Genomic DNA, 12,135 nt, shown 5'->3' on the forward strand with positions numbered 1-12,135 from the left:
ATGCTGATCCTCATCCTCTATAGTCTGATTCTCACCTAAGGGGTGACTGTTAGGAAGGGGTGCTTCAGTAGCATCTTCAGAAGGAGGGCCTCCTGTTCCAGTCCCTGAAGGGCCTAACTGGGAGGCTTTCTTGAGAGCTCTCTGATCTTCATCAGTTTGCAAGAGTTCTCTGAGTTCAGCAGAGGTAGGGTTCTTGGGCTGTTTAAGGCCCCTAGAATTAGCCAACTGCCTGAGCTCGTTCTGGTTTAGGGTAGCAAAGATGGATGGTGCCCTCTGGGGGGTCACTCTCGACAGAGATGGGTACCTTGGACCCCTCTGCCCCAGCCATTGCTCTTAAGTGTGGGTGGAAGTGTTGCAACTACCTACACTTGGGTTTTCCTGCTAAACCTATCTAGTAGTTGTAGTCAGGGTGTGCTACTCCCTTTTCTCTACAACAACTAAGTTCAGTAGAACTTAAGTATATAACTAACTTGTTTTATATGTACCTAAAGGTACCTGTATGATCTTTCAATTGGTAACAAAGAGATTACAGAGGTAAAACAACAGCAAGCTCAAATCCCAACCGCTGCTCACCAATGTGAGAAGTTGGCCTGGTATATGATGTTCACTAATTAACGTGACCACCTTGTACCATGCCAAGCAACCCTTATGGTGTGGTTGTAAGTCAACCTTTTCGGACCAGCTGCCCTAGTGGTAGCGTAGGCTAAGCAGTCTTTGAGGCTAAACTCTTTTAGGCATGTTAAGCTAGCTGTTTTACCATATGTAACCCCCCTTTATACCAGTGAATGGACACCACACAGATATATATTCAAAATATATATGTATTTATTACTCAAAGTATCCCCTAGACTCTTTATGAGCACAGGAGCACAAATCGTTAAACAAGAAAGTATTATAATATACGAAAGTTGCACTTTATATGGATAGGCCCTGGTGGCCGCTCAAACCATATACTAAAATAGTGGTATAAGTACCACAAACAGGAAAGGGAGAAGGCCTAGGGCTTCTAGAATCGCTGGGCCTACAAGGAGCTAACTTTAGTTAGTGACCAGGAGGTCCACGGGTCGCGTGTGCAGTGAGGAAAGTTACACGCGGGCGCCCATAGGTTTTCAATGGGTGCGTAATTGTTCAAGAGTTACTGCTAGAAGGGTCTTCTGGTTGGACTACGAATTCAAGACTTCAAACCTAGACATTAGAGATGTTACTCTACACTTGTGCACCGGAGTGCCAGCTTTACCTCACCCACAGGAAGCGGGTGCATAGGGCTCGAAGTGCGTCGGGTTTCGTCTATCTGTTCAATGGAGCCTGACGACAAAGATGCTGCAGGCGGTCGGTCCAGAAGAGATGCGGTGGATCCAAGGATGGATCGGAAGTGTAGAAGACCTGTAAGCAGAGGGGACAGTGTTCACAGTCACTAGCCAGTGACCGGCGTGGCACCAGGTAGGTACCAGGCGATGTCGGGTGCAAACAGGTGAAGAGGTGTAGCTTGTCTCGGCAGCCACGTGGCCCCTGAAGGTCGACGATGTCCAGGTGTCTGTTCACGAGCTGTCCCACGCAGGCTCTCGCTGTCGGCGGTGTCGGCGACTCAGAAGAAGCAAGCAAGCCTTGGCAAAAGCAGGAGTCGCAGGAAGTGAAGAAAGCTGTTAGCCCTGACCAGCAAGGTCAGAGGGGCTGCTCCTTTGGAGGGAAGCAGGGGCCAGTCTGGCGCAACCAGACCAGCATCGTAGTTTTTCAAGATGGTCACCAAGATGGCCACTAGTCAACGGACCAGTAACCGGTTAGGCGCGTCGAGTTGCGAAGTGCAGAGGGGCCCCACACAGATCGTGGAGATGCTGGAGGGCTCACCTTTGGTGCAGATGCTGCTCGGATGTTGGGCTTCTCAGGACCCAAAGCACAACTTGGAGGGAGCCTCTGTTGTTGCACTTTCAGCTAGTCCAGTGTCTTTCAAGATGGCTGGCTCCACGGGTCTCGGTGCCTCCACGGGTTCCGTCTTTGCAGGGACTGTGGATCGGGCGGTGAGAGGTCTGGAGGTCCAGTCCTTGTCGGTCTCTGGGCTCGGGCTCCGGCGGCGGCAAAGCAGACGTCGATTCGCTGGTTGGTGCTTGCGTTAGCAAGATGGTCACTCCCTGACCATAGGGGAGATTTCCTTCAGTCTTCTGTGCAGCAGAACGTCGAAGTTCCCATCTTCTTCTTAGTTTCAAGTTGATTCCAGGATGTCTGAAGTCTTTGGACACAGCTCCTACCTTTAAGCGGATTCTAGGGGCCGGACTACCTGCTAGGTCCCTCCCTAAGGGTGGGACCAGGAAGGGGGGTGGTTACACCCCCAATCCTTTGTCCAGCTCGCCCCAGGTCTGGGGCTGGTGTGCCCCAGGACCGGATTGAACTGGCATATGCACCGAGGCTCCTTGTGAACCTCAGGCATGTCTGTTTCCTTTCAAGCCCTACCTGACCAATACACAAAATCCTGTCTGGGGTGGTGCTCGCACCTCCCCTGGCAGGAAACCCTTTGTCCACGTCTCCCAAGCTGGAAGGACTCCCAGCAGCAGGAGGGCAGACTTGTGTCTGTGGTGGCAGCGTCCATTTTGTGGAGCTGAGGCTATGTCTGATTTTACCCGGGTTTCAGGTTCTGTACATGTCGTGTCCCCCTAGGAGGGTGGAATGCTAACCCCGTCGCCAGAATTGGCGAGGGGTTAGTATTCCAATTCGTATGACACCTTACTCGACATGTTTTGATAAAGCCAAACCAAAGATAGCATTTAACCGTGAGGTTCATAATGCACTTAAGAGTATATGGTATGGCGATATCTGGAAACGGTAAAAGGAAGTTGTTCCGACTACTGCAGACAGGCTCAGCTCATTGCAGAGCACCATCACACATGAAACCAAGCACTCTGCCTTCAGGATTGTTAAGGCCTGCCATAGGAGTGACTTATAGGTTAACATGTGTCCCTTTTAAGGTTAGGTATAGGCATACTACACCTAAGTAAGAGGTGGATACACCAACTTACCCCAGCTGAGTGATCAGCCAGTTGTGTCAAATTGCTAGGCCAGGCCAGGGATGGCACAATACATGCTTCAGCCCATGGTAGGCCTCAGATACACCAATGCCCTGAGTACCTAGGGTACACTAGTACAGGGACTCACAGGGTGATCCAGTTCCAATGGGTCATGCACCTAAAGTGCATAGTGTCAATTTAGCAGAGAGAACAGCAGGCTGGGGGTCTGATTAGCAGGCCCACAGCCTCAATACGTCAAAAACCAGTGAAGCAAAAAGCAAAAATTTGGGGTGACCATAGGATAGCAGACCCTACTCTCCTACACAACCCCCCCCCCCCAAACGCAGGGACATTAAACTAGCCTGGACCAGTCGTGTCTTCATGTCCTAAGTGGAAGTACCTGGAGAGACCATCTGCATTCCCATGGTCTGTACCTGGCCGGTGCTCCACTGTAAAGTCAATCCCCTGTAGGGAAATGGCCCACCTAAGCAGTTTGGGGTTTTCACCCTTCATCTGATTTAGCCACAAGAGGGGCTTATGGTCGGTCTGAATCTTGAAGTGAGTGCCAAACAAGTATGGCCTCAGCTTCTTCAGGGCCCACACCACAGCAAAGGCCTCCCTCTCAATAGCTGACCAATTCTTCTCTCTGGGGGTCAACCTTCTGCTAATAAAAGCAATGGGTTGGTCTTGACCATCTACATTAAGTTGTGACAGCACAGCTCCCACACCCAACTCAGAAGCATCTGTTTGGACAATAAACTCTTTGGAGTAGTCAGGACTTTTCAGGATAGGTGCAGAGCACATGGCCTCCTTCAGGTCATCAAATGCCTTTTGACAGCTTACTGTCCACTGAACCTTTTTGGGCATCTTTTTGGATGTCAGATCATTAAGAGGAGTCACAATGGACCCATAGTTCTTAACAAACTTCCTGTAGTACCCAGTCAAGCCCAAGAAAGCTCGGACCTGAGTCTGGGTGGTGGGAGGAGACCAGTCCTTGATGGATTGTATCTTACTCTCCAGTGGTTGAACTTGGCCTCCACCTACAAGATGGCCCAAGTACACAACCTTACTCTGCCCTATCTGGCACTTAGTAGCCTTGATAGTGAGGCCTGCCTTTTGCAGAGCCTCAAGTACCTTCTTCAGGTGGATCAAGTGATCCTCCCAGGTGGAGCTAAAGACAGCAATGTCATCAAGATATGCTGCACAAAAGTCATCCAACCCAGTAAGGACTTGATTCACCAACCTTTGGAAGGTGGCAGGTGCATTTTTCAGACCAAAGGGCATCACCACAAATTGGTAGTGCCCTCCTGGGGTTGAAAATGCTGTTTTGGCCTTAGACTCCTCAGGTAACCTGATTTGCCAATAGCCAGCTGTCAAATCAAATGTGCTCAAAAACTTAGCAGAAGCTAGTTTATCTATGAGCTCATCTGCCATTGGAATAGGATGTGCGTCTGTCCTAGTGACAGCATTGAGTCCTCTGTAATCCACACAGAACCTCATCTCTCTCTTGCCATCTTTGGTGTGAGGTTTGGGGACCAGAATCACTGGGCTAGCCCAGGGGCTCTCTGAGGGTTCAATGACACCCAACTCCAGCATCTTGTGTACCTCAGTCTTTATACAGTCCCTGACATGGTCAGGTTGCCTGTAAAGTTTGTTCTTCACAGGAAGACTGTCACCGGTGTCCACCACATGGGTACCCCAGTCAGTTTGACTAGGTATCAGTGAGAACATATGCTGAAATGATTGTAGAACTTGTCTACATTCAATTTGCTGATGCTCAGTGAGGTTGCCTCCCAGGGTCACTCCTTCAACTGAGCCATCTTCAGGGTTCTGAGACAACAGGTCTGGGAGAGGGTCACTCTCCTCCTCCTGTCCCTCATCTGTAGCCATGAGCAAGCCCACGTCTGCCCTGTCAACATATGATTTTAACCTGTTAACATGGAGTACCCTGTGGGGACTCCTGGGAGTGCCTAGGTCCACCAAGTAGGTAACCTCTCCCTTCTTTTCCAGGATTGTATGGGGTCCAGACCATTTGTCTTGGAGTGCTGCTGGGGCCACTGGCTCCAACACCCATACCTTCTGTCCTGGCTGAAACTCAACCAAGACAGCCTTTTGGTCATGCCAAGCTTTCTGTAAGGCCTGGCTTGCCTCAGGGTTTTTGGATGCCTTCTCCATGTACTCAGCCATCCTGGAGCGGAGACCAAGTACATAGTCCACTATGTCTTGCTTAGGCTTTTTGAGAGGTAACTCCCATCCTTCCCTCACCAGACATAGGGGTACTCTTACAGGGTGCCCAAATAACAATTCAAAGGGGCTGTAGCCAACTCCTTTTTGTGGGACCTCTCTGTAAGCAAACAGAAGGCAGGGTAGAAGGATGTCCCATCTTCGCCTGAGCTTTTCAGGTAATCCTTTGATCATACCCTTTAGGGTCTTGTTGAATATCTCAACAAGCCCATTGCATTGTGGGTGATAAGGAGTGGTGAACTTGTAGTTGACACCACATGCCTTCCACATAGCTGTCAAGTATCCTGACATGAAGTTGGCATCTCTGTCAGAAACTACCTCCTTAGGAAACCCCACTCTGGAGAAGACTCCCAGTAAGGCCCTGGCCACAACAGGAGCTGTTGTGGTCCTAAGGGGAATTGCCTCTGGATACCTGGTGGCATGATCCACTACCACCAGTATAAATCTGTGCCCAGATGCAGTGGGGGGATGCATGGGACCCACAATATCAATCCCCACTCTCTCAAAGGGAACCCCCACCACAGGTAGTGGTATTAGGGGGGCCTTTGTTGTGCCACCTGATTTGCCACTGGCTTGGCAGGTCACACAGGAGCGACACAACTCCTTGGTATCTTCATTCATGTGAGTCCAGTGAAAGCCTGTCCCAAGTCTTGTTCTGGCCTAAGTGTCCTGCTAGAGGAATATCATGGGCCAAGGTAAGAAGGAAGCCCCTAAATTGCAGAGGTATAACCAACCTCCAGGTTTTGGGTCTCTAGCCTCTGAATAAAGGAGCCCATCATCCCAATATACTTTATGGGTACCTTGAGCATTCCCAGCAGCCTCAGCAGCAGCCAGCTGTCTGAGGGGTTCAAGAGATGGACAGGATAACTGAGCCTGCCCCAAGTCAGCCCTAGAAGGTCCCCCTGTCCCCAGAAACTCAACCTGGTCAGGTTCAAGCTCTTCAGGGACAGTTCCTTCAAGGTTCTTGAGATCATCCTGGGAAGACTGATCATCACTTGGAGGCAGGGGGGAAGGCACATCCTTAACCCTCCTGTTCTTCTTCTTGGTAGGTGCTTGGTCCATTGTTCCAGGATCCAAGACCTGAGGTTCAGTAAGGCACTTTTTGGCCTGTGACCTGGTCACAGCAAGGACATGTGGTGATATACCTAACATCTCTGCATGTGTCCTGTACTCCACTTCTGACCATAGAGAACTCTCTAGGTCATTGCCCAACAAACATTCTACTGGGAGGTCTGCACTAGCCACAACCCTTTTGAGGCCAGTTACCCCTCCCCACGAGAAGTTAACAATAGCCACACTATGGGAAGTAGTGGTATTGCTGGCATTGGTCACCAGGTAATTCTCACCTGGTATGTACTGTCCAGGATCCACAAAGCCTGGTGTCACCATAGTGACACTGGCACATGTGTCCCTGTAGGCTTGAGCCACTTTTGTATTAATCAATGGAGTCTGTCTGTACTTGCCCAGATTACTGGGGCTAACAGTCAGGGACAAATCCATGTCCCCATCACAGATCAAGACTGCCTGTGTAAGGGTTCTGTCTAGGTCAGAATATCCTTCAGTTCCCATAGTGATTCCCACTACACCCTTTGTCTGGGGACCAACACTGCTAACAGTACCACTGGGAGCAGGTGCCTTAGGGGCAACAGTGTTGGGGGCTCCACCCTTCTTACAATCACTAGTCCAGTGAGTTGTATTCTTGCAAGATTTGCACCAGGGTTTCTTTGGACCTTCTTTCTTCTTTCCTTTAGATTGTTGGGACACACCCTCATTAGTACTAGTTTGGGGCCCTGTTGAAGACTTCTGGTCTTTGGATTTCTGGTCATTACCCTTTTGGTCTGTTTTCTTCTGATCACCCCCTTGGCCCTGGTTCTGGTTCTTTTGCTTAACCCTGGTTCTGACCCATTTGTCTGCCTTCTTTCCCAATTCTTGGGGAGAGGTCAGATCCGAGTCAACCAAGTGTTGATGCAGTTGCTGGTTTTGACAGTTATTTAAAATCTGTTCTCTCATCATCAAATTGTACAATCCTGTATAATCTGAAACCTTACTTCCCAGCAACCAACCCTCCAAAGCCTTAGTGGCACATTCAACATATTCAGACCAGTCCTGAGTCTGTGCCTTCTGGGTATCTCTGAACATTAACCTGTACTGCTCAGTGGTTAAGCCTAACCCATCAACCAGGACACTCTTCAGGGCTCTGTAGTTTCTGACTCTTCAGGGCTCTGTAGTTTCTGACATCCTCCTCTCTAACAGTGAGGAGTCTATCTCTGCCTCTAACTTCAAAGGAGAGCCATAAGATTGCTGGCCACTGGTCCTTAGGAACCTGCTGTACTTTGCAGGCTCTCTCAAGAGCAGTCATCCATTTGTGGATATCATCCCCACTTTTGTAGGGGGGCAAACCTTGGACAGGTTCCTATTATCAAAGACCCTATCTTTGTCCCTCGGGACAATGCTGCCACCAGTGGGTATAGACCCACTCTCTCTAGGTTGCCTAGCCTTGTTCAGTTTCTCTTCCATCAGGGCTACTTCTAGCTCCTGTTTCCTGATCCTCAGCTGAGCTTCCTGCATTCTGGCCTCATGCTCCCTCCTCTGAGGGCTGGTCATCCTTCTTCTGGACTGACCCTGAGAGCCTCTAGAAGCATGAGAGGAATTAGAGTCACCTGAGTGATTCCTCTGTCTCCCAAACCCCTGGTTAAGTCCACTGGGGAAACTCGATGGGGGGAACCCATTGTCATTCCCAAATAGTCTTAAGTTAGCTGGGCCAAGTATAATACCTGGCACTGGGCTATTTCTCCCATCAGAATCACTACTATTATCAGACTCATCCCCCTTGTCATTCTCGTCCCTATGCTGATCCTCATCCTCTATAGTCTGATTCTCACCTAAGGGGTGACTGTTAGGAAGGGGTGCTTCAGTAGCATCTTCAGAAGGAGGGCCTCCTGTTCCAGTCCCTGAAGGGCCTAACTGGGAGGCTTTCTTGAGAGCTCTCTGATCTTCATCAGTTTGCAAGAGTTCTCTGAGTTCAGCAGAGGTAGGGTTATTGGGCTGTTTAAGGCCCCTAGAATTAGCCAACTGCCTGAGCTCGTTCTGGTTTAGGGTAGCAAAGATGGATGGTGCCCTCTGGGGGGTCACTCTCGACAGCGATGGGTACCTTGGACCCCTCTGCCCCAGCCATTGCTCTTAAGTGTGGGTGGAAGTGTTGCAACTACCTACACTTGGGTTTTCCTGCTAAACCTATCTAGTAGTTGTAGTCAGGGTGTGCTACTCCCTTTTCTCTACAACAACTAAGTTCAGTAGAACTTAAGTATATAACTAACTTGTTTTATATGTACCTAAAGGTACCTGTATGATCTTTCAATTGGTAACAAAGAGATTACAGAGGTAAAACAACAGCAAGCTCAAATCCCAACCGCTGCTCACCAATGTGAGAAGTTGGACTGGTATATGATGTTCACTAATTAACGTGACCACCTTGTACCATGCCAAGCAACCCTTATGGTGTGGTTGTAAGTCAACCTTTTCGGACCAGCTGCCCTAGTGGTAGCGTAGGCTAAGCAGTCTTTGAGGCTAAACTCTTTTAGGCATATTAAGCTAGCTGTTTTACCATATGTAACCCCCCTTTATACCAGTGAAAGGACACCACACAGATATATATTCAAAATATATATGTATTTATTACTCAAAGTATCCCCTAGACTCTTTATGAGCACAGGAGCACAAATCGTTAAACAAGAAAGTATTATAATATACGAAAGTTGCACTTTATATGGATAGGCCCTGGTGGCCGCTCAAACCATATACTAAAATAGTGGTATAAGTACCACAAACAGGAAAGGGAGAAGGCCTAGGGCTTCTAGAATCGCTGGGCCTACAAGGAGCTAACTTTAGTTAGTGACCAGGAGGTCCACGGGTCGCGTGTGCAGTGAGGAAAGTTACACGCGGGCGCCCATAGGTTTTCAATGGGTGCGTAATTGTTCAAGAGTTACTGCTAGAAGGGTCTTCTGGTTGGACTACGAATTCAAGACTTCAAACCTAGACATTAGAGATGTTACTCTACACTTGTGCACCGGAGTGCCAGCTTTACCTCACCCACAGGAAGCAGGTGCATAGGGCTCGTCGATTCGCTGGTTGGTGCTTGCGTTAGCAAGATGGTCACTCCCTGACCATAGGGGAGATTTCCTTCAGTCTTCTGTGCAGCAGAACGTCGAAGTTCCCATCTTCTTCTTAGTTTCAAGTTGATTCCAGGATGTCTGAAGTCTTTGGACACAGCTCCTACCTTTATGCGGATTCTAGGGGCCGGACTACCTGCTAGGTCCCTCCCTAAGGGTGGGACCAGGAAGAGGGGTGGTTACACCCCCAATCCTTTGTCCAGCTCGCCCCAGGTCTGGGGCTGGTGTGCCCCAGGACCGGATTGAACTGGCATATGCACCGAGGCTCCTTGTGAACCTCAGGCATGTCTGTTTCCTTTCAAGCCCTACCTGACCAATACACAAAATCCTGTCTGGGGTGGTGCTCGCACCTCCCCTGGCAGGAAACCCTTTGTCCACGTCTCCCAAGCTGGAAGGACTCCCAGCAGCAGGAGGGCAGACTTGTGTCTGTGGTGGCAGCGTCCATTTTGTGGAGCTGAGGCTATGTCTGATTTTACCCGGGTTTCAGGTTCTGTACATGTCGTGTCCCCCTAGGAGGGTGGAATGCTAACCCCGTCGCCAGAATTGGCGAGGGGTTAGTATTCCAATTCGTATGACACCTTACTCGACATGTTTTGATAAAGCCAAACCAAAGATAGCATTTTACCGTGAGGTTCATAATGCACTTAAGAGTATATGGTATGGCGATATCTGGAAACGGTAAAAGGAAGTTGTTCCGACTACTGCAGACAGGCTCAGCTCATTGCAGAGCACCATCACACATGAAACCAAGCACTCTGCCTTCAGGATTGTTAAGGCCTGCCATAGGAGTGACTTATAGGTTAACATGTGTCCCTTTTAAGGTTAGGTATAGGCATACTACACCTAAGTAAGAGGTGGATACACCAACTTACCCCAGCTGAGTGATCAGCCAGTTGTGTCAAATTGCTAGGCCAGGCCAGGGATGGCACAATACATGCTTCAGCCCATGGTAGGCCTCAGATACACCAATGCCCTGAGTACCTAGGGTACACTAGTACAGGGACTCACAGGGTGATCCAGTTCCAATGGGTCATGCACCTAAAGTGCATAGTGTCAATTTAGCAGAGAGAACAGCAGGCTGGGGGTCTGATTAGCAGGCCCACAGCCTCAATACGTCAAAAACCAGTGAAGCAAAAAGCAAAAATTTGGGGTGACCATAGGATAGCAGACCCTACTCTCCTACACATCCATCCCCTCTCCTTCTCCCTTCCTCTGCTCATCCTTATTCCCCTTTATCCTCTCTTTATTCTCCTCCCCTCCCCTCCCCCCTACCTTGGTCGATCTGGTTTTGTTTTCCCCTTCGGGGGTTCTAATCCGCTCCTCTGTTAATTTTTCCTTCCCCCCCCCCTTTCTCCCCCCCTGGGCAGCCGGCACACGCTCGGACATCGGTTCCCCCCTCCCACTTTCCCATTCCATCATGGCCGGACCCACATTCGTCACCTCTTCTATTTTCACTGGCCCCTCCATATAGACCCACCCTCCGCTTGCATTCACATCCACTCTCCCTCGAGAGCCCGTATCATGTGACCTGCCCCGCATTGAGGTCCTGGAAGTCCCGAGCTCATTGCAGGCTCCGACTCCTTCCCCGCCGACATTGGCTCTCCAGCTCTCGGCTAAACACGGCGTTGAATTTCCCGCTCCGGTAATCTCCGCTGCTTACACCGGCAACCGGCACCATCCACCAGGTAAGCGACACCACGATCTTCCCCCCTAAGTGCTCCTCCGATCCACAGTTGCAACGATACTACCTCCGTTCTCCCTTTAATCTTTCAGCACCCGTGAGCTTGCTTCTACTGCCGTCCTGCGGTTCATACTCGGACCGCCATCCTTGCCAATCGCATTGGCGCCTCGGCACCCATTGGCGCCTCAATCCATGCGTCCACCTCAGCACCTGAGGCCCCTCGGCCACTCATTCTTTCTACCTGTGGCTATCTAGTAAGTCCTATTCTGCGCCAGGAGAGACCCTCATGCATTCTGACACTTGAGCCTTCCGGCCTTCGCTTTGCACCCATTTTATCACAATTACCACGCCTTCTCTTAGCCCCCTAGGTTCTCTAATCACATCAATTTTTCCTCCACCACCTTGTCAGCTCCTCACTTCTGGCATCCGCCACACACGCCCCCCCCTCCTTTTTACCCTCTCTATTACCTCCACCACAGCTTCTCTTGCTCCTTCCTCCTAAACCCCCCCACCCCCATTTTTACTCCCTCTTCTTAATTCTCGCTAGACCCCCCTCCCCCCTCCTCACCCACCCTGGTTTTTCACTCGGTACTTACCCTATTACCTCTATATATATTTTGATCTCGCATTACTCTATTGCTTCATCCTAGACTTACTGTTTCCCTAATTCTTCCAACCTTTCCTCTTTCTTCCCCCTTCCCCCCCCCTTGACCCCCCTCCTCCCTTCCCTTCCCGCCTTTTTATTTCCCCCTCCTACCCAGGCTAACTTCCCAGGCATCCTTACCACCGCCTTGTCCTGAAGAGATCCCACCATCTGTATGTGGATCGAAACGTCGTCGACCTACATCTCTAAACTCAAAACATTACTGTACATTTGTTTTCTGAGTATGAGATGTTGATTTGACTTTTCGTATTTGCACTGTTTATTCAAAAGTCACTTTTTTAAGTCACCAGCCTGGGTTAAGGAAATCGGCTGATTTCCTTTTAAACCTTCTCACGGCTAGCTCACTCATTTTTGTTATTTATTACGGTGCTTAAATCAACA

General features: G+C 49.7%; 1 pseudogene across 1 annotated transcript in view; it reads right to left on the reverse strand.

Moving 5' to 3' along the window:
* The window catches only part of LOC146870435 (acid-sensing ion channel 2-like), a 1,159,191-nt pseudogene that overhangs the window by 972,014 nt on the left and 175,042 nt on the right, over positions 1-12,135 (reverse strand). The gene's annotated exons all lie outside the window — the stretch shown is intronic.

Source organism: Triturus cristatus, chromosome 1_1 (genome assembly GCF_964204655.1).
Source record: "Triturus cristatus chromosome 1_1, aTriCri1.1, whole genome shotgun sequence".
Taxonomy (NCBI): Eukaryota; Metazoa; Chordata; class Amphibia; order Caudata; family Salamandridae; genus Triturus; species Triturus cristatus.